At 39.7% G+C, this 24,189-nt stretch overlaps 1 long non-coding RNA gene across 3 annotated transcripts in view; it reads left to right on the plus strand.

Annotated features, from left to right (window-relative positions):
• Nucleotides 1-17,913, plus strand: part of LOC142139649 (uncharacterized) — a 30,402-nt gene extending 12,489 nt beyond the window's left edge. For all 3 annotated transcript variants that reach the window (XR_012688247.1, XR_012688246.1, XR_012688248.1), the window contains one exon: nt 17,186-17,913. This is a non-coding gene — a long non-coding RNA (uncharacterized LOC142139649). The remainder of the gene's footprint in view (nt 1-17,185) is intronic.
• The last annotated feature ends 6,276 nt before the right edge of the window (nt 17,914-24,189 follow it).

The following is a 24,189-nucleotide window of genomic DNA, read 5'->3' on the forward strand; positions in this document are numbered from 1 at the left end:
GTGAAAATTGGGACCATTGTAAAGAAAATATTAGAAAATAGACTGGAAATGAATGTTGATGCTAAAAATAGTAATATAGAATAAAAAAAACAGCTCAAAATGACATTATTTTACTTATATTTCACAATTTTCGCACATCATTGTTCCGGTTCATATACTGTAGTACTCATATACTGTAGTACTCATATACTGTAGTACTCATATACTGTAGTACTCATACATGTACGGCTACTAACTCGATTACAACTCTCTTCATTCAGTACAATAGACACTTCCCAGTAAAACATCACTGCTTAATAAAACCTCTCTGTGCAAAGTCATTACATTTACAAAACTTGGTAACATTTAGGAAAACCTAGATGTGACGACTTTACACACAGTGGTCATTTCTAAAGCAATGTAGGGCAAATGCTGCCAATCCGGTGTCATAAAATTACATGAATCCTTTTACATTATCTGCGACTGGTTTATGCCTCTGTGCTCCAACTTATTTAGTTGCCTACTAACACATCCTTCCAAAATTCCCTTCATAGAAACATACCTGACTTTGTTTAATAAGTTTGACTATTACGAAAGATGTTGGCACAATCATATTTGATCAGTCTGCCAAATATAATATATAAATATATGTACCGTGTGTTTCAAAAATGCATTCATAATAAGCCTTATAATAAATAGCTGTCTAGGTGCGATCATCACAAAGGTGAAACAACATCTGCAAGAAAACACTGCATTTGCAACAAATGTGTATGAGCCCTAAATGTGCCCAGTGATTGGGGGTGGTTTGAGTTAACAGTGTAGGGAGGGTTGTCAGACAACGGCATATGTAAAGGGGAAAGCTATTACAAGTGTTTGCTGGTGATATACTAAGTGCAAAGGAGGCAGGATTAATGATATTGTTAGTGCAATGGGGGCTGGCCATATGTTCAACAAAGTGATCTGAGAATGGGACCAGTGCAAGGTAGAAGGAGGCAATGGAATCAATGCAAGAACCACTAAAGTATCATCAGAGCTGGAATAAGGCTCTGGGGGGGGGGGGGGAGAGGCACTTAAGACAGGGGGGGTTATTGTTTTAGATACATTTTAGACAAATACACAGGCAAAACTGTGTGCACTACTGTTAGGTGCATGCGTCTCTGCCTTCACGAGCAGTACAGTGTGAAGCAGGACATACCTCCTAACTGTCCTTGCTGTCTGACCAAATCCTGACTAAGCGAGACAGTCACCCAAATTCGGGACTGCCCCATCAGATTCAGGACAGTTGGCAGTCTGTCCTGCTCTCTCCTACCTGTTCTTGTCACTTACATGACCTGTGGCTGCTGGTTTCTTTAGATCAGTTTCTGCTTGTCTGGATACTGGAATGCTGGAGGCCCTATTTGGAAAAAATAATTGGTACATGAAAATTAGAAAATGCCAACCAGCCCCAGCATTAAATCAATAGCATTCACAGTAAATAATTAGGCCTCCCTCTAGCCCAAACATTAAAATAATAGTACTCACATTTGATAAATAGATCTATTTCCATCCAACCAGCCCTGACAATAAAGCTAATAGTATACACATTTAATAAGTAGACCTACTTCCCTTTAATCAACTCCAGCAAAACATTAACAGCATTTACGTTTAATATTACCATTTCCCACAACCATTCCAAGCGTTAAATAATTCATATTCACATTTAGTAAATAACTCCTACCCAAACTCAGTCCCACATTGAATTAATAGCCCCATATCACATCAGCTTTAAAGGTCCCACCACCCCATCTTAATTTAATAGGCCCCACTATTTAATGAAATAGCCCACAAATAAATTAAATTGCCCCACCATCACCCCACAAATAAAATAGCACACATTAAATAATTAGCCCCCACCTAAACGCCACCATTAAATTAATAGCCTACCTTCCACCGATGTGCTATTAAGACAGCCCTCCTCCCTTCCCTCATATCACACATTATAGCAACTTAACCCCCTTTCCTTCACAAATTATAGTAGCCCTTCCCTGTCCTTCCCTACTCCCTATTGTTTAGTATAGGCAGCCCTCCCCTTAGTATAGGATAGGCAGCCCCCCCTTAGTATAGGATAGACAGCCCCCCTTAGTATAGGATGGGTAGCCCCCCTTAATATAGGATAAGTAGCCCCCCTTAATATAGGATAGGTAGCCCCCTTAGTATAGTACAGGCAGCCCCCCCTTAGTATATATAGTATAGGCAGCCCCCCTTAGTATAGTATAGGCAGCCCCCCTCTTAGTATAGTCTAGGTAGCCCCCCATAGTATAGTCTAGGTAGCCCCCCATAGTATAGTATAGGAGCCCCCCTTAGTTTAGTATAGGCAGACCCCTTAGTATAGTATTGGCAGACCCCTAAGTTAGGTAGCCCCCATAGTATAGGCAGCCCCTCCTTAGTATAGTATAGGCAGCCCCCCTTTAGTATAATATAGGTAGCCCCCCTTAGTATAGGTAGCCCCCCTCACTTACCTTCAGTTACTCAAGCCAGTGACTTTTCTCACATCAGGCAGACAGGAAGTGAAGTTAGACTTCCTGTCTGCCGAACAGCAGCCTGGGAGCCCATACAGCAGCAGGCAGCCTAGCGATTGGCTGCCTGCTGCTGCCCACTGACCACCAATGGTTATTGCTTCCCTGCACCAGCCCACGACCCCCCCGCGGTCTAGTACGATACCCCCACCCCCCGCGGCCGAGCGCGACCCCCCGTGGGTGCCCCCACCCCGCGCGACAAAAAATTATTATTAATTTTTTTTTTTTTAAACAATGACACAAAGTGAGGTGGCCTCCGGGCGGCCTCGTTAGGCCATCGGCCTACCGGTAAACTTCCCGATAAGGTCTATGGCCAATCCGCCCCTGGTTCCCAAACTTTCTCAGTTCAAGGCACCCTTAGGGTCACCATAATCTTTCCAAGACACTCCTAAGCCAAAATAATTACCGGGTAGTCCTGTTTTTTAAGTAGTTGGGTCAAAATGACGTAAGATGTATTTAGGCCCCTTCACCATCACATTGTGCCCCTTCATCATATCACTGCGCCCCTTCACCATATTACTCTGCCCCCCTCTTCGCCATCTCACACACTCTGTTCCCCCTCCTTCTGCGTCTCTCTCTGTCCCACTTCAGCGTCTCTCTCTGTCCCCCTTCAGCGTGTCTCTCTCTGTCCCCCCTCCTTCGGCGTCTCTCTCTGTCCCACTTCAGCGTCTCTCTCTGTCCCCCTTCAGCGTGTCTCTCTCTGTCCCCCCTCGTTCGGCGTCTCTCTCTGTCCCACTTCAGCGTCTCTCTCTGTCCCCCTTCAGCGTGTCTCTCTCTGTCCCCCCTCCTTCGGCGTCTCTTTCTGTCCCCCCTCGTTCGGCATCTCTCTCTGTCCCCTTTCAGCGTGTCCCTCTGTCCCACTTCAGCGTGTCTCTCTGTGGCCCCCTTCACTCTCCGTTCCTTTACTTACCTTCTTTCCTCGTTTTCTGCTGTCTTCTTTCCTGACGTCCTCTCTGCTGCTGCTCCTCACTAAGGCTGACGGACGTGATGACGTCACGCCGACAGTCAGCGAAGAGGAGGGTCCGGCGCTGGATGATTGTAAGTTGTTTTTTTTCTTTTTCTTTTTATTGCTCGGGTGATGGCGGCAGCCCTGTGACAGCGCTGCGGCTCCCTGGCGCACACTTTGGGAACCGCTGCAATAGTCTATGGGATGCGCTGCGGATTAGCTATGTCACGTATTCTTGAGGTGCTTAACTTTCTCTCCCTTCTCAGGACAGATGTGTCAATTAATCTTATCTCAAGGGAAGCTGGAGGTTTATCTCCTGTCTGCCATGTCCAACGTCCTGGGCACAGCTCCCACACTACGAGCTGAAGATGTAACCACCTATTGTTCACAAATCTTGCTACATTCTCCCAGGAGTTCTCTCTGTAGCTTAACCTCAAGGCCGTGGGCTTACATCTTGCAAAACTGCATTTCAGCAGAAAAATGAATAATCTCTTTAGCAAATAATATATCTTTGAGAGCAGTGGCGGATTGGCCATAGGCCTTACAGGGAATTTTCCCGGGAGGCCGATGGCCTAATGAGGCCGTCTGGATACTGGCTCATGTCTTTTTTTTTTCAGTACATTTTTTTAAAATTTGTCTCTCGGCGGCGCGGGGGATAGTGGTGGGTGGTAGAGGGATCGGGAGGGGGGAATCCGCTTCTCATTTGTTTTGTCCTGAAGAGGCTGACGGCAGTGATGCTGTCCTGGCAGCGAATATGGAGGCTGCCTATCACAGAGAGGGGGCTGCAGAGGCTCTCGCGATACTTCAGCTCCACACAGGTTATGTCCACTGCATCACGGAACTGAGCAGCGCCGGCACAGGTAAGTTTGTAAACTGGCATCACAAAAAACTTGTTTGACACCGCATAACTAAAATTAAAACACATTCAAGTAACGCTAATACCGTACATTCATCACGCACTATTTCCAGTTCTAATGTTTATTCTATTCATATTTGACGACATATTTAAAATGTAGAAGACTCTTTGCTGTTGGGTCAGTGCAGCCAGGTATGTCCTGTACGATGTCTATCACTGCAATGTTCGTCATTTCATTTATACTGAATTTGACGAGTAAATGGTAAGAATTGCAGCTAACATGCTGGAAAGGGCATTTTATTGTGCAGTTGGTTGATATAAAAAGTAGGGACATTTCCAAGAGCAAACCTTTGAAAGTTGTTACTGTCCATTCAAATTAAGGATAGTGCGTCTTCCCTGTCCACCTAAATTTTTTTAAAACATTATCCTTTTTATGGGATAATGACTACTTTTATTATTATTATTATTATTATTATTATTATTATTATTATTATTATTATTATTATTGAGTCTATTAGTATTAGTCACATATGCTAAATGTCCCTAACTTCCAAGGACAGTCCTAGGTACTCACTGTATTTTTTTTTCTGGGTTAAATGAATATTTATTAAAGAGGATTATAACATCACAAAAAAAAATCTCAGACTGGGACTTCCATCATTTTTGTGCTTTGTTAGTACATAACCCCCACTGTCAGAGACAAATACTTCCAGGACCATAAGCAGGAAGCTTTACGCAGAGTTAATGTTGACCATTTATTTTTTTTTATATATATATACATATGTTTTTGCCTATCAAACATTAACTGCACAATTGGTGTTTTTCCTCTATACAACTATATAACCAGGGTGGAGCTACAAAGCGAGACAGTCTGATCATTGAAGGCTCAAACTGAGAGACAGAAGTCACTGCCAGGCAGGGGCGGATTGGTCAGAGACCTTACCAGGAAAACTCCCGCCTAGAGCTGATTTGGTGCCACTCACATGAGGCCACTTCAAGAATTTTTTCCAGGGCCACTTTAAGTTCCCAATCCGCCCCTGTATGAGAGTTACAAAAATGGCTGAATAAGGGCCTTAGGAGGCCTTAACAAAAAATCATATTTAACATTTCCCATCTTTTTTCAATTTTCTGCTTACCTCCTCCTACCTATCCTGCCTATCTCTAGAACCACATTCTTATTGTCCATCATGCAGGTGCTTATACACATGTATCCTGCTAAAAGGCCACATGTATAGGGTTGTTCCCCTTAGAGAGTTGTGAACCCATCCCCCACCAGTAATAAGCCTGTGATCCACCTGGTCCTAACTTGATTTATGAGGAGATGCAATTGCAGTCAGCATTTATCTAGGAAAAAGTCTCTTAATGAGTAGTCAAGATTTGCATGTTCAGTCTTTAGTAGTTTATTGTTGCAAACTGTGCAGTTCTTTGGCTTTGCTAGTGGGAATAATTCACGACGCTCATCGTCAGGTCTGGTTTCAGCAGTAATTTCTGTGGTCATCAGAGGTTTGGGATTTTCGGTGGTTCCCTTTTTGGAGAGACAACAGTCAAGTGTCAGTAACTTCTTAATCAGCCATATATTTAGTTTCATTATCACATATACAATAAACAGGATTACCAAACCCTTTGCTACTAATGCCAATATTCCCAATATCCAACATGAATCATTACTGACAACTTCACCAATGAGTTTATGCATCCGCACAAAGGCATTTTCAGAGTTTACTCTCCTATGAGTGCAAATTGTTGAGCACTCCTTCCCATATGTTTCTCACAGTGGCATAGGCAATTTGTCACTTATCTGTCTGTTTCATATTGGGTTAGGGAGCCCTTGATCCCTACTTCAGTCACAACTATTCTGGCAAGACCTATCAATACCATAATACAGTACATTTCTATTTATCAGAACAAGACTCCCCTGATTTGAAGACTTTGTAGTGTGATGTGTGAATGCAGGTGTCATTTCCCTGTACTTTCACTGCCATGGGAGTCGTCAACAGGACTTGACAAGGACCCTTGTATCTGGGTTCAAGACGTCTCCTGATGTGCTTTCTTATGACCACCCAGTCCCCAGGTTGCAGTCTGTAGGTACCTGTATCAAGATTAGGGTTTGGAATGGAAGAAAACACTTGACCATGTATTTCAGTTCGTTGTTTCTGTAATAAGGCCACATAGTTCAACAAATCACCATGTACAGGCTGCAGTTGCTATGGAAAATAACAGCCTGTTCTGTTTATTGTGCCAAATAGGATCTCATATTGTGTTAAACCTGTGTCTGTCCTAGGAGTGTTTCTTACTGAGTGCAGGTAAACATGAGATCCATGGCAGATCTGTTTCGGACATTATTTTCAGCATCATACATACATTTATAGTATACTACTTGATTCATTTTTTAGTCATTATATCATTTGGATCAGTTTGTGAACAGTTGATTCATCATTCAGCTTCTGATGCATTTAGCATATGCACATATATAGCGACTTTCCAGATCTCTTAAATTTCCTTTGCCACCTCAAACAATCTCTTGGGATTTGATCTCAATGCCCCTTTTGTTCTTGTCACATTATCTCTTGTAACACCCTTGTTACTCCATCCACACATATCAATCGCTTCTTTGGCTATCCCCGCTTTCTTGAAGAATTCCCTGCAGACCTTCTACTCCCCCATTTTCTAAAATCTTTGTGCATCATATATATGGGGGAGCTGCTGTCATCTATCTGTTTACTATCTATATTTCCCATATTGACAGTATTCTGTTGAGTCCAAATCAGGACTCTTATCTAGTTTCTGTGGGTTGTCCTTGCAGTGGACGTCCCGTTCTGTAGACTCCTTGTACTGGATGTCCGTGCAAAATAGCTTCTTTGACAGTATCTGGGATGAAGGTCTTTGGAATTCTTCTAAACTTTGGGCAGATTACAGAATCTCCCTTCTTTGATATATCTCTGGGGATGGTGTCTAAAATGTTCACTCAATGTTCAAAACAGTAACTCTCTAAATCCCTCTATTCCATTACGTGCTTCTTTGATCAAAGTCTTATGTGACTTTTTCCTTTATAATCATACAATAGGCACTAACACATGCACTCATCTTTCAAAAATCTAATTAACAATACAATTACAGTAAACAAATTGGGTTAGTACTGTATTATATTAATCAGATGATAATTATGACTCATAAATTTGTGTGTCAGGTGCATCAGACAGACATGAGGTGACCCAGAATAGGAAGTCCAACGAGTAGAAATCTACTGACCGCAGATGTTGGGGTTCAATGTCCTGGGAAACCTCCGTTGTCTATCTTGTAGCCTGCTGGACAGCGAATCTCTGTGGCAACCTCCAAGTTGTTAGATCTAAAATCTGATCCAAGTTTGCCTGTGGTGTGAAGTATATCTGGAAGCGCTTCAATCAGCTGGAGAGAATAGACACAGACCAAGTTCTGTATACAAGGAATATTCTGTTTATTGATATCAAGGTACAAGTCTTTATAGCCTACTGAATATATGAATCCTATGTCATAAGCATACAATAGTCTATGGGATGTGCTGCTGATTAACTATCTCACGTATTCTTGAGGTGTTTAACTTTCTCCCCTTCTCAGGACAGATGTGTCAATTATTCTTTTCCCAAGAGGGGCTGGAGGATTATCTCCTGTCTGCCATATCCAAGGTCATGGGCACAGCTCCCACACTACGAGCTGAAAATGTAACCACCTATTGTTCACAAATCTTGCGATATTCTTACAGGAGTTCTCTATGTCAGCTTAACCTCAAGGCCGTGGACTTATATCTTGCAAAACTGCATTTCAGCAGAAAAATGAATAATCTCTTTTAGCAAATAATATATCTATGCGAGTTACAAAAAATAACAAAGGCTTTATGAGGCCTTAACAAAAAATCATATTTAACACAGCCATTATACATTGTTATCTTTACACATTTCCCACAACCATTCTTAGATGGAGGGGGGGGGCCATGTTATAGGAACAGTCTGCTTTAACTCATCACTTCCTAAATAACAATATCTAAAATAACTCTTACTATTCAATCACTTACATAATAACACTCTTCATTTACAATTTCACTTCCTCACAAACAATATAAATCTTCTAAGTCATATTTTAACATCTGCAAACCAACATTGTTGAACTCCTATTGCTATACACTTTAACCAACATTGTACACTCATACAAGAGTCTTTGTAAATATCACCTTGCTGCCAGGCGCGGGCTGGGAGAGGGATGGCCGGGGGGCACACAGGCGGCCGGCTCCCCTGTCATGTGATGCGGCCGCCTGCGCGCTGACGCGGCCGCATCTGATGTCATCAGATGCGGCCGCGGGGGAAATTGGTGTATTTTGCATCCGGGGGGGGAGGGGCGGCCGGCCTACCCCCCGGCCCTAATAGCGGTCTGACCGAGCGGCCCAGGGGGTCGCTGCCCCCCGGGCCAGCCCGCCCCTGCTTGCTGCCATACTAAGTAACAAAATTGAATTTATCCCATGTAACACCTAATCCTGTTTCACTGTGTCCCATAAATTGCCGCATTTGTACAGCATTGCAGGAGTCACTATATTTAGCCATATTGTGCAATTATAATGTCTCAAACGTATTCTATTCCTATCTATGCAGCACAACCTACACAGTCACATATTAAGCATACAATCCCCATTATCAATACTACATCATCTCTTACTCAATCTAACTTCTGCAATCTTACACAAGCCTCTTTTATCAACACACAGGTCCCATAGCAGGGGAGGGGGAATAGCCATTTTGTATGTTTCACTTAAAACTATCTTTGCCATCTGTCAAATATCTTTGTCATATACTTTAACTTACAGTCTATGCACTTACACTGATCTTATCCCATGAGTAACAATTTTCCATCACTTAAACATACACCACACATTCTACTGACTTCCATTACAAATCCATTTTCTTGCGACCTCCATGCAAACTAGACTCCAAAGACAACTCCATTCAAACTCCATAAATACTGACCAAACTTCATCAAATTATGTACCACCCAAACCATTCCTCCATGTTGCCTTACTAGCCCCTATATAATTCATAAATACATGCTTGTCCATGGGGTCTTCATATTGATGTATGTGTATAACAAGAGATGCACTCTTATGTGTCTGTGTGATTTTAACAGATTTCTAAGTGGAGGAGAGATACCTGTAACATGGGCTAGCCCACAGCTTTTGATATGTAAATGTAGGCTGCTTCAAAGGCCAAAATCTGTTTCTCTAGTTAAGGTGGGGGAAGAGAGTTATGTGCAGGGAAATTAGTTTGTTTTGATAATGGCTACTCCTGATGGAAAATGGAATACAATATATTGTATTATACAAATTCTTCATCACACAGCATCCAGACAGTCAGTGTTGACATTCTATGTGTTCATTCAAGCTACTTTATTTCAACATCAACAGGTACACAGACAACACAATATTTCCTCCCTTCCTTCTTCAGGTTCATACTAAGTAATGAAAGAGAACTTTAAGAGATGAATAATATATGTATTTATTTCTCTTTCCCTCCGAGTGGTCTCTCCGGCACTTGAAACTTTCATTGCACTTTATTGTATGATAACTATGTAGCTAGTATCCCCTCTAGTTAATAAAATACTTGTTATATAAGGTATTTTTTTAATTAATAGAAGTTAGATGCTGCCCTTGATATGTTATGCACTCACAAGTTGGCGAGGAATTAAAATTTTGTGTGGCAGGGAATATCGATTTTTAAGCTCCCCTGGGACAGGGACTGATGTGAATGATTACATATTCTCTGTATAGCGCTGCATAGTATCACTGGCACTAATAACAATGATAAAGAAAATTGTGTTCAAATGTACTCTGAACATTTATCTGAATGCAAATGATCGCGTGTAGAGCAGCCAGCTGAGCTGAGCGAGCATTTGACTGCAGCCCCCCCCCAGCCGTTTGCGCCCGATGTTATTGGAACTGGGGCATCCAAATGCCGCGTCACCTCACAGTGCACTCCCTCCATCCCAGGAACGGACCTAGACGTAATTTTTAGGGGGGACAATTTTACATAATTATGCCCCTCCTTAATTCTGATTGTCTGGCCCCGCAAAACGCCGCCCACCACCCGCGATTGACCCGCCCCCTCCACATGTGTAACAATTTTCCATCACTTTAACAAGCACCACACATTCTACTAACTTCCATTACAAATCCATTTTCTTGCAACCTCCATGCAGATTTTTGCCTATTTAGGCAATTTTTGATCTAGGCTTATAATACCTGCATATACAATTTAATAATAGGGTATATTTACTAGTTTATTCAGGTCTGCATGACACTATATTTAGGTCAGCCCTACTACTGGGGTGTTTTATTTTAATTCTTCTTTCATTCAACACTTTATTTTTAATATTTCGCCCTCTTTTTCATCTTGGTTGTATACTTATAAACGTTTTTTAATGTATGTTAATAAAGCTTAATGTATTAATGTAACTTTGTGTTTATACCTGGAGTGCTTAGTTGGTCATATCTTTTTCTTTTGGATCTATATAATTATTAGCCTTGGCCTTAGCACCCCCTCACGATACATACTATTTTTAGTTTGACAGTGAGGTTGGTAAGTACCTTGTGCGGAGCCTTTTCCTTTTCCCATTTTCCCCTCTCTTTCCCTTACATATACAGCAGTATCTGTTTAATGTCATCATCATCATCATCATCATTTATTTATATAGCACCAACATATTCTGTAGCGCTGTACAATTGGGAAAAAACACAGTAAACTAATAAACAAACTGGGTAAAACAGACAAAGATGTGAGAAGACTGCTCGCAAGTTACATCTATGATGTCCGGTACTGTATCTACCCTGTATGGTCATATGTCTGTCTCTGTACGGCGCTGCGGAAATTTTGTGGGGTGCCCTGTATGTAAAGGCTAATATTAATAATAATAATAATAATAATAACGAGGTATAAGTCTATGGGGGGGTATTCAATTGTTGCCGTTAACGCTCTCAAACGAGCGCTCTAAAAATATTAGCGTTAATACGGTAATTACTCGCTAAATTTCATCTCGCTGCGAGATGAAATTCAGCGAGTAAACTACCGTATTAACGGTATTAACGCGCATATTACCGTATAAACTGTAATATTTTTCGAGCGCTCGTTTTTTTGGGTTTTAGCGCGTTAAAAGCAACAATTGAATACCCCCCCTATGTGTTATGCAATTTAATTGTTGTCTTTTATGTACTAAGATTGTATTTAATGTGTAATAAGATTGCAATTTATTATTTAATTAGCTAAAGTATATATCCTTGTAATAAATATCATGTTGACAATTAGTATCACCTGAAGAAGGGGACGGGGGGAAACTTTACTGAAACATACAGAGAGTGACACTGCACTGGCTTAGTCACTTACCTCTGTGATAGAAAACCTACCTTGTCGCCCGACCTTGGTAATTAGACACCTCAGACAAAAATAAGATCACCAAAAAGCATTGTATCAGTATTTTTCTAAATTCTCAGCAAACCCAGATCTTCATTAATATGACCTACTTGAGAGTTGATGATCCAGGTACTTTAAGTGATAAGAAATTTGTGATGCGCTAATCATCCAAAAACATTTATGACTTCATGAAGCACAGATTAGACAGGTCATTTCTGCTGACAATTTGGCTTCTTTAAATATCAGTAAGTGTATATTCCGTCTGCAACGTTTCCGTTATTAATTACCTGGTCTCCATGGGACAAATCAGGATCTAAAAATTCATTAAAACAGGTGGTGCTTCTACGGTGTAAAACCCTTTTTTTTATAGCATTAAAAACACATATTTAAATATGCACTTACTCCTGGGGGTAAATGTATCAAGCTGAGAGTTTTCCGGCGGGTTTGAAAAACCAATCAGATTCTAGCTATCATTTATTTAGTACATTCTACAAAATGACAGCTAGAATCTGATTGGTTGCTATAGGCAACATCTCCACTTTTCAAACCCGCCGGAAAACTCTCACCCTCTTCATACATGTCAAATCTCATCTTGAAATACTATCCCCCACGTTTGTATATATTGAGTTTATCCGTCCACTTCGCGCTGGCTGGACACCCAAGTGTGTCCTACTGTACCATGGACCTACACCCAGTACCTTCTAGGGGATTCATCCATCACTCAGGTAAAGCTTTTATCAAGTACAATGATAGTTTTATTATTATACAATGCACCAGAATAAAAATTCACTTAAAATAAATGCCAGGTGGGTTTAAACCATACCCCGTCCATTACCCTCTAGTACCAGGGAATGCCGTCACCTTTGCTCATGGATCATTAGGTTCTCTTGCAGAGCTGTCCCTTCCTAATCCCTCACATCCTTTGCTGTTGTGCTCCTGTGATGTCCAGCTGGTCACAGCCCAGAACAACGAGGACATCCTCAAGCTAACTGAGGGGTTGGGTCCTCATAAAGGCTATGCAACCCCCAGTTTAAACATGCCTTTCCCTAAGATTCAGCTTAAAGACTTCCAGTTTCATTGGTTCAGGATAGTACATCCCTTTCAGGTCATGTGATCGGGATCTTTCCTATAATTACCCATAATCCATCTAAGAACATAATAAAAATAATAATGTAAACAACCAAAACACTTCTTACAAGATAAACTAGACATAGGTTCCATAATATGCCCCGTAGTATATAGTGCATACATGCACATTTATAAGTTATAGTTAACATGAGTATATACATTCAACACTGTAGCAATATTATTATTATTATTATTATTATTATTATTAATTTTATCGTAGAATTGGAAGGCGCCACAGTGCTCCGCAGCGCCGTACAGTAGGGAAAAGAGTACATAAATAAAACAGGGACATACAAGGGAGATAAAAAAAATGCAGACATGAAAACAAAGGATTTGAATGACGCTGCTCATTAGAGAGTTTACATTCTAAGTGGAAAAGGGCACGGCTGAAACAAGAGGAGTAAATATGTCTCAGAGTGGAGATTGGGATAGTTGTGAGGGTACATTAGTGTGAATAGTGTTAGAGGATAAGGTCGTACTAGTAAACTTTTACACAATGCGTACTAGTAAACTTTTACACAATGCATACTAGTAAACCTTTACAGAATGCGTACTAGTAAACCTTTACACAATGCACACTAGTAAACCTTTACACAATGCACACTAGTAAACCTTTACACAATGCACACTAGTAAACCTTTACACAATGCACACTAGTAAACCTTTACACAATGCACACTAGTAAACCTTTACACAATGCGCACTAGTGAACCTTTACACAATGCGCACTAGTAAACCTTTACACAATGCGCACTAGTAAACCTTTACACAATGCGTACTAGTAAACCTTTACACAATGCACACTAGTAAACCTTTACACAATGCACACTAGTAAACCTTTACACAATGCGTACTAGTAAACCTTTACACAATGCACACTAGTAAACCTTTACACAATGCACACTAGTAAACCTTTACACAATGCGTACTAGTAAACCTTTACACAATGCACACTAGTAAACCTTTACACAATGCACACTAGTAAACCTTTACACAATGCACACTAGTAAACCTTTACACAATGCGTACTAGTAAACCTTTACACAATGCGTACTAGTAAACCTTTACACAATGCGTACTAGTAAACCTTTACACAATGCACACTAGTAAACCTTTACACAATGCACACTAGTAAACCTTTACACAATGCGTACTAGTAAACCTTTACACAATGCACACTAGTAAACCTTTACACAATGCACACTAGTAAACCTTTACACAATGCACACTAGTAAACCTTTACACAATGCGTACTAGTAAACCTTTACACAATGCGTACTAGTAAACCTTTACACAATGCGTACTAGTAAACCTTTACACAATGCACACTAGTAAACCTTTACACAATGCACACTAGTAAACCTTTACACAATGCACACTAGTAAACCTTTACACAATGCACACTAGTAAACCTTTACACAATGCACACTAGTAAACCTTTACACAATGCGCACTAGTAAACCTTTACACAATGCGTACTAGTAAACCTTTACACAATGCACACTAGTAAACCTTTACACAATGCGTACTAGTAAACCTTTACACAATGCGTACTAGTAAACCTTTACGCAATGCATACTAGCATACCTTTACACAATGCGTACTAGTAAACCTTTACACAATGCACACTAGTAAACCTTTACACAATGCACACTAGTAAACCTTTACACAATGCGTACTAGTAAACCTTTACACAATGCGTACTAGTAAACCTTTACACAATGCGTACTAGTAAACCTTTACACAATGCGTACTAGTAAACCTTTACACAATGCACACTAGTAAACCTTTACACAATGCGTACTAGTAAACCTTTACACAATGCACACTAGTAAACCTTTACACAATGCGTACTAGTAAACCTTTACACAATGCGTACTAGTAAACCTTTACACAATGCACACTAGTAAACCTTTACACAATGCACACTAGTAAACCTTTACACAATGCGTACTAGTAAACCTTTACACAATGCGTACTAGTAAACCTTTACACAATGCACACTAGTAAACCTTTACGCAATGCATACTAGCATACCTTTACACAATGCGTACTAGTAAACCTTTACACAATGCACACTAGTAAACCTTTACACAATGCGTACTAGTAAACCTTTACACAATGCACACTAGTAAACCTTTACACAATGCACACTAGTAAACCTTTACACAATGCGTACTAGTAAACCTTTACACAATGCGTACTAGTAAACCTTTACACAATGCACACTAGTAAACCTTTACACAATGCGTACTAGTAAACCTTTACACAATGCGTACTAGTAAACCTTTACACAATGCACACTAGTAAACCTTTACACAATGCGTACTAGTAAACCTTTACGCAATTGTCACGTTACCAGAGAGACTTCAACTGGATCCTGATAGTTCAGCCGAGATTGACGTTACTTCAGCGAGGGGCGCGGAGTCTAACAAGTGAAAGGTGTTCACCAGAGATTCCCGCAAGGGAATATGGGCTTTTGCGGCTTCCACTTGCAGGTCGCGGTCCCCTGGAGAAGTTCTCAGCGAACACAGCAGACGGAGCGTAGAATCAGGTAGAAGTAGCGCTGTCACTTGATAGTGGTGTTTAGGCGGGAGGTTTGGCAGCGTTGTCACTCGAGAGAGGAAATATAACTGGGATGTTCAGCGAAGTAGTCACTAGGGAGCTGGTTAGCAGGAAAATATAGTGTCGCCACTTGGAAGTGCTTTACCGGAATGCTAGCAGCGTAGTCACCTGGAGGTGGGTTCCCCGGAGAGACGTAGCTTGGAAGCTTGAGGGAATAGCAAAAACACAGGAGCTGTTTCCAATCTTAAAGTCAGGGATTGACTGAAAGAACCAGCATTGAGTTCTGGTCAGAGGAAGTAGATATAGTGCAGTTCCAATTGGACAGCCAATAGAGGGCAGTGAGAACACATAAAACAGTTAGACGGTTCTGCGCATGCGCAGAACCACTGAGCGCTGAACGGAAGAAGGGGAGAGACAGCGCTGGAGAGCTGCAGCAGCGTGGACCAGGTAAGTGAAAGAAATAGCGGGTCTTGGTGGGGATGGCCTCTGTAGTTAGTGGGTACACCCGCCGGCTCCCGGGGAGGCAGCGGGAGTCCGGCGTGTGACAGCAATGCATACTAGCATACCTTTACACAATGCGTACTAGTAAACCTTTACACAATGTGTACTAGTAAACCTTTACACAATGCGTACTAGTAAACCTTTACACAATGCGTACTAGTAAACCTTTAGCAACACCCATTAGTAGACATAAAGGCTGTTCAATATTGTTGACCAAAAATATCTGTCTTCCAGGACAATACTCTGACAGTGGGCAGACACACAGCCTCTTCCTACCCACAAAAGGACTTTAATTCTCTGCTGGAAACCCAACCTCATCCCTATACTTTCAGTATGCTGCATTTTACATATTTTTGTTAAAATGTTATAACAACCTTCCAACACAGAAAAGTGCCACACGTGCTAAAGACAGTCCTGGGGGTAAATGTATCAAGCTGAGAGTTTTCTGGCGGGTTTGAAAAGTGGAGATGTTGACTATAGCAACCAATCAGATTCTAGCTATTATTTTGTAGAATGTACTAAATAAATGACAGCTAGAATCTGATTGGTTTTTCAAACCCGCCGGAAAACTCTCAGCTTGATACATTTACCTCCTAATGTCCCCTCATTCTAAGGATTACATTAAAAGTAAAGAAGGCTAAACCCAGCAGTAACATGTAACAAAGTAAATGAATAAAGGGCCTGGCCCTAACTGGTGATAAGTTGCACTTTGATGTTATGTTTTACTTTCTGCATGTTAAAAAAAACCTTAATGGGACATCCAAACATTTCTACCTCATCCCCCAAATTAATAGGACAATTTGCAATTATCGCTAATAACTTTTCTGCTGCTTTCTGGTTGGAAAATATATTAAAGCCCAAATTCATTTTGTTTCTGGCCCATCTACGTGTGAATTGGAAATTGCAGTTGCCATAGTTCATGTGATAACAGCCTGAGCTGTCACACCCCTTCCTTCCCTTATTCTCTGTAATCGGACTTGCAGATCATGTTATTATTACTAAATTTTATTATCTTTTATATATAAGGAGTTACAACAGGTCTGCAGCTCTGTACATGAAATTTACAGTATAAGTAATGCACACAAATATGAAGCTTCATAGACGTATGTGGTTGGCTTACATGTTCCTAGGTATCAAAAATGTTCTGTACAGATTGGATTATTTATTTAATAATCATTTATCGTTTATTATCAAACTTGCATAATAATCTACAGTTTTCTTCTTTTTTCAGAACAACCTTCATACTTTGCTGAAGTTATGAGATGGACGCTGGCTACGTTGTTTTTCATCATTTGTGCTACAATGTTAGGATTCACTTGCAAAGTGTAAATACTAAATCATAATCTAATCTGTTACTGTTATACAGAGTTTGCCTCCTGGTTACTGTGGTGGTCACCCCAGGGCTGTATAATAATCATTGTATCATGTAAGACTAAAGGTTCAACACGTTTTTGCCCCAAATCAATGACTGTTGCAATGACTGTTTCCCATTCTGCATATTGACCTTACAAAAATGTATCTGTTCCAATATGCTACTAAAATAAATTTAGAACATCAAGAGATGAACCAGAGAAGAGTTTTCAAATTGATTGTAATACCAGAAAGACACAGGGAAAGCATTGTAGGTGTTAAGCAATAAGGATCTCTCCTGTTTGTCTGATCCGTCACCTGTATAATTACTACAGCTACCATATGTGGGATCAGTTCTGTTGTTCCCCTATTTCATCTGGCTGCTAGGTAAATAGTCACAAGCTTCCTTCAGCTCTCAGTCTGGCCGCTCAGCTGTGCAATCGCACATTCATGCAGCTAATCAACCTGCAGTTCTGCTTGGTGCTGCTACCTTTATAAACCTCTTCCTGGCTGCATACCAATGCTGGTAATAGTTCCTGCTAGACCTACTGTACCTTGTATACTTTCCTGTTTTGTTATCAGGGTTGCTTAAAGGATTCTGCTTCTCTATAGGAACTACTGTCTTCTCTACTCCTGACCGTGTCTGGTCTGTTATTTACATAAACCCTGGCCTGTCTGATTGTCAGCAATAATACACCATCTAGTTGCACAATACCTGCTACCATGTGCTGTCTACATCACCAGGCAAGGGCCAGCCTGATTCTCAGTTTACTTTACAAAACCATCAATGTTGGTCTCTACTTCCTACTGTGTTATGTCCACTCCACCAGGCAATTATAAATCAAGTCCTGGGGGCAACTGAATACTGTGGAACGTATCTAGTTCCTCGAAAGGGGGCTGCTAAAGGTGAACGTCTTGAGAAGTGTTTTCTAGTATTTGAGGATTACTTACACCTTGCCCTTAACAGTAGGATAGACATCAATTGACTATATCTGGGTTGCAATTCAATACACAGCACAGAGGTTACTGCAAGAGATGATGTCTGCATAGAAATCTACTGTTCTCCTGCACTACTTTGGGGTATTTGTGCTGAGTTCTGATAGAAAACTCATATATATATATATATATATATATATATATATATATATACATTAGCTGTACAAATAATTTGATGGGGGGCCCAGTCAGTGGGTCCCAAACAAGAAGATGGTGATTTGAGGGTGTGAGTGGGGTTCACGGGACCCTGCTCGTCACATCTGCAGTTGTCTTTCAACTGTGGAGAGACACAGCTCAAAAGACTGTTGGCTGTAGAATTACAGCAATAAAATTATCATCAAAACTTAATTATGTAATATGTACGGACACTAGACTCCCAATCGCCTCATCCTGGTGCACACAATCGGTCTCATGGGAAATAATTATATCTAAAAAAGAAAATATTGATTTGATGGATCGAGGTCTCTATATAAATATAAAATACAATAAAACAAAAAATTAAGGCGCTAGGAATCAATTAATAGTATATGGTGTTCGGACCGCAACTCCCTTCAAGCAGAAATCTGAATCTGCTTCATAGTAATTTGTAACAAAAAGCAATAAGGGGCGCTGTATCCAACAGTTTCTATTTATTGAATATAATAGCAATAGCAAATTCGTTTGAATGCAATAAAATAATTGTACAAAATCAACATTCAGTGGACATCAAGTGATCCCAAATACAAATCCCTTAAAGGATCACAGTATAAAAATGCAACTCACGGGGAACAAATCAGCTGATGCACATGAGCAATAACTCATAGAAAAGGAATATATAACACACACTTAATAGTGGTTCACAGAAACACCTTGATAGATGGTTATATGCAAATACTTGTAGTGCTTGATAACATACATACAACCGCTGCAGCGGTGTAGATGGTTCAAATCCCTAAAAATAAAGGGAAACAAGCAATGTCCAGATTAGCACTAATAAACTCTCCTTGTTTCAAGGGCAGATTTGACTTTCCATGCAACAATACAATGTATAGCATTCATTAATGAAATATTCCTTTGGTATAATTGTAATGATTTATCAAGTGCAGAAGTGCCGCTGAAGCGGTTAATTGCAATGGAGGGTCCTTTGTAATGGATAAGCGTTGATGATTTATATCAGATGTAAGCTCTCCAGATTCCGTTAATATTAATCGGCAAAACGGTTAGACTTTAGCATGCAGCAACTGCAGCAACAGTAATTAAAGTCTTTAGCGCAATGATCCAGCGCTTGATAGCCAATAAGATAACACAGTTAGACTTTAGCATGCAACAACTGCAGCAACAGTAATTAAAGTCTTTAGCGCAATGATCCAGCACTTGATAGCCAATATAGATAACACGGAGACCGTATATACAATCGCTTCATCCACTTACTTTAGCAATCCATTGAATACCCCGGGGTACAGGAAAACGATGTCCAGAGATGTTGTATTAAAATCCAATAGTATTCTGATGCGTTTCTCCCTGTTACACACGGTTTCATCAGAGAGATAATATCAAGTAGAGTATCCACATACTATTTAAAGCCAGGTAGATAGGTCATCTGACCATAACTGGCCAATAGAGTCACGATTCCAATCATTCTTTGAGTCAAACTGTGTGTGTATACACTGAATGTATTCAATTAAAGCAGGCACAAATCAGCAGTGACAGATTGAGAACATAATCCCCAGTTTATATTCAGTAAGGGACCAACTGTTATAAATAGATATTGTGCATGCTACTGAATACAAATGCATAAAATATTAACAGTACCCATTTTAAAATAATAATCAAAAAACAAATACAATAAATATCAATAAACGTCTTGAGCTGTAAAGTTCCATTAATGCTATCCGCATAAAGAATGAGATGCTTCTATAGACAAGTGCAAAAGTAAAATAAAATTTAATTAAATTGAAGACCAGGTGGGAATCTAATCCTAAACCGAGGTCTCCCATCCAAGGAATGACCCCACCTAGCTCTGCTTAGCTTCCCAGTTCGTTATATACAAGATACCCACAGAGCAGATACACTGATGGTAAATGGAATAACATATATAGCTTATATAAGATTGATATAAATCAACTTGAATATATTACAATGAATACATATACACATACACATATAGATGTAAACAAGTGTATGTATAGACCAATTGATAAATCAGATTATAGTGTAAAAAAAATAGATTAGTAGATAAACCATACACCTAGAGTAATCCAAGATGCTGGTTAAATCTCAGCAAAAAATATAAAATAAAACATAATCAATACAGTGGCTAGTAAACTCCTAACCAAATAAGTATTGAAGACAAATATCAAATATGCAATGATTAGTTATTTCAAATATTGTTTAGTTCTATGCTGTCATTTAGACCCAATGGAACTGTCGTATTAAGTCTAAATATCCAAAGAGCTTCCCTACGGCATAGAAGATTGAATCTATCACCTCCCCTAGGGGTGATGTCAACTTGCTCGATGGCTCTAATTTGAAGCCCCTCCAGCGAGCCACCCATACAGATGTTAACATGTGATGATAAACTGTGGGTCTTCACATTCTTAAGAATATTTCTGCGGTGTTCGGTAAATCGTACCCCTACGGAGCGAATAGTTCATCCGACATACTGTATCCCGCAGGAACAGTTAATCAGATATACAACAAATGTTGAACGACAATTTAATATTTTTTCAATGGAAAATTTCTCTCCAGATGTATGTGAAACAAGAGTAGCACATTTGTGAATATATAAATAACAATGAATATGTTTATCTTACCCAAGATGCAGCCTAAACTCTTATCAATTCTCTCATCTTCCACCTTGACGACTGCATTCTCCTATTATATGACATTTCCTTTACCCAACTTATTGCTTTAATTTGTACTAAATGTCACAGCCATTGATCTTCCACATCTGCTGCACACTGCAAATTACTCACCCTTACCTACAAAGCCCTCAACAACAACAACAACAACACGCCTTCATACATCTGAAACCCTCAAAGATCTACCTGCGCCTCGCCTCTTCTCTGATACCTATCTCTAACTATCACAAGACTTCTCTCATGATGCCACCTACTTATGGAAACCCTACCACGGCCAATTATACACTTCCCCAGCCTTAAAATCTTTAATGATTTTTGAAAACCCTTAATTAGAGCTTATTCTACTTAACCTACTGCCACTTATACTGCTCACACTGGTAAATCCTCACAACTGCCCCAATCTAAGTCACACTTGCTCTTATGTCTCAGCTGTGCACTTTTCTCACTACATGGCAAGATCTCTCATTAGCAGGGCCCTCACTATCCTTTGTTTTCATATTTACAATAATTTTGTCTACCTTGTATGAATCTGCTTTTTGTATGCTCTGTTTTCCTTACTCTCCAGCACTGAAGAGCACTAAGCCTCTATGCAAATCAATGACAAATCAATGACAATAATAATAATGAGACAGAGTAAGGACCCTGGGGTTTCAACATTCTGTATAATTCCCTGATATGTGGTTGAGCACCATATAAACTAATTGGCAAGGATTTGTGTTAGAGAGACCATATGTTATTGAAAATGGTGTTGTTTTTGACTATTCAGTGACAGAAATCTTCCAGTACTCTTTCATTAGGCTCAGGGCAGTAACATACCAATTTTTACCCAACTGTTCTATCAGCTTATCAACCCTAGACATCGTATAGGTGTCAAATTTGGAAATGGCATTTCATTTACAGTGATCAATACAAAATCATACTGCGCTATCAGGTTTTGGTACCAAAACATTTGAGCTATTCCACTAGCTAAGAGATTCCTCTATTACACCAAGGACAAACATTTTTTTAAACTCCAAATTGCCAGTTTCTCTTCCAGATTTATGTGTTCTATATGGCTTTAGATAAATCCTTCTCCCTGTTACTGTGATGATGTCATGTTTAATTATTCTTCATCTCCCTGGAACTGAGGAATCTATGTCCTGATATGTTCAGCTCATGTCCTTAAAGAGCAGCTAGAACCTCTCTATCTTTTCGAGGTTTCAGCAAATTGATATGATAAACCTTGACTGGATTTCTTATACCATAATGTCTTTATCATTAACTTCTCCCACTCTGTCAATCTCCTCATAAGGCCGATGCTGCACTGAAATAATCCTTATTTTGGCATTGTTGCTAGTTTTCTGGGCTTTGGTGCTATGCTCTTACTACAGGTATGATGCCTGATATATGTTCCAGATTGTGATATGTGTTCAGTTACACTGTGGACGGGGATGGCTTCCAGCTGCCAGGTCTCTTTTACTATATGAAGTAATCCTCAGGTGTGTCTCTCACACAGTGATTTAAAGGGGAAGAAGCCTGTGGAAGCCGGAGACATTGATGGAAAACATCAAACAGGGTAACAATAATCCTGTTGTTCCCAACTTTCTACCTAGCATTTTAGGATAAAACTGTAACATATAACAAAGTTGTAAATGAATAAAGAGCGTGGCCCTAAAGTGGTGGTAGGTTGCACTTTGATATTATGTTTTAATGTTTCGACAATTTTCCAGAGTATCAGCCAACTTGAAAACCTACTGATCACTTTTGCACTGTGAAATGAGCGTGCAGTTGAAACGAGTGTGGTAGGCAAGTAGTACAGGCACACGCGTGCATATAAAAAAGTATCAGTGTGCAATTTTTACACTTTATAAATTATCATTTAACTACAGTATAACAGGGAAAATAACCATATCTAAAGAATCATGAAGTCAATTTTTCACTTCCAACTAGACCAATACCCTTCCTGTCCCTTACATCACATGGCACAGACTGTCCAATCAGAAGCCTAGCATGCCACTAAGCAGATCACCTAGATGTGAAGACTATCTGCATCCTACAAAACCTTAGAAGGAAACCCACACATTTTTAATTCATCCCCCAAATTGACAAGATAAATGAAAATTATTGCTAACTCTTTTTTTGTTGCCTTCCAGTTGGAAAGTAGACACATATTAAAGTTTCTAACCTATCTACTTGTGACCTGGATATCAAAGTTGCCATGTATCAAGTGATAGTAGTTTGAGCTCTCACGCCCCTTGCCTACCTTATTTCCTATAACAGGACTTGGAAGGAGGACATCAGTACTTTTAGGTTGATTGCCGCTCTCTAAACCACTAGTAAAGCTTAGTGCTAATGATTAGTTTTTATCCTATATTTTATTTGCTTTTTAACAATACAGAATATATAGACTTAAGATACATATTTTTCAAAGGTAATATGTCAGCAAAAGGTTACAACAATGCTTGTATATCATTTCATTGCATTAATATAAAACTCCATGCAGATATTACACTGTATCAAACTAATACTCAAACAGCAAAGCGGTAACGCTAACCACTCATTACATGATCATTGTGAGCCGCGAATACAAACTGCTACATCACTATCATACCCAAGTTACCCTACGCATTTCTCCTATTAATAAAATAATTTCTATTATTTTTCTGTATAAAAGCTGATATTATTTTTACAATATTGCAATATTTGTTGTTTAAAATGTATGAAATGTCTAAAGAGATTGCAAGTTTACAGGGTAATTATTTATAGATGTTGAGGTTACGTCGGAATTGTACAGAAATAGAAGATTTTAAGAATCAAGCTAAGATACTAGAAGGTAAATTTCACGAGAGGGGTTATCCCAAGAAGCTGATAGACGCTGCAAAAGAGTGTGCTACCAACACAGAAAGGGAAGGTTTGTTAGTTCCCCGAATGAGATCAAGAGACAACGTGGGGGCATGGAAGGAAGATAATGTTCCATTATTTGTTTCAAAATATAATAATAAATCCTATAGGATCAAAAAGATTATTAATGATAATTTTAAAGTTTTGCAACAAGATAACATTCTACGTA

This window comes from Mixophyes fleayi, chromosome 2 (assembly GCF_038048845.1).
Source record: "Mixophyes fleayi isolate aMixFle1 chromosome 2, aMixFle1.hap1, whole genome shotgun sequence".
Lineage (NCBI taxonomy): Eukaryota > Metazoa > Chordata > Amphibia > Anura > Limnodynastidae > Mixophyes > Mixophyes fleayi.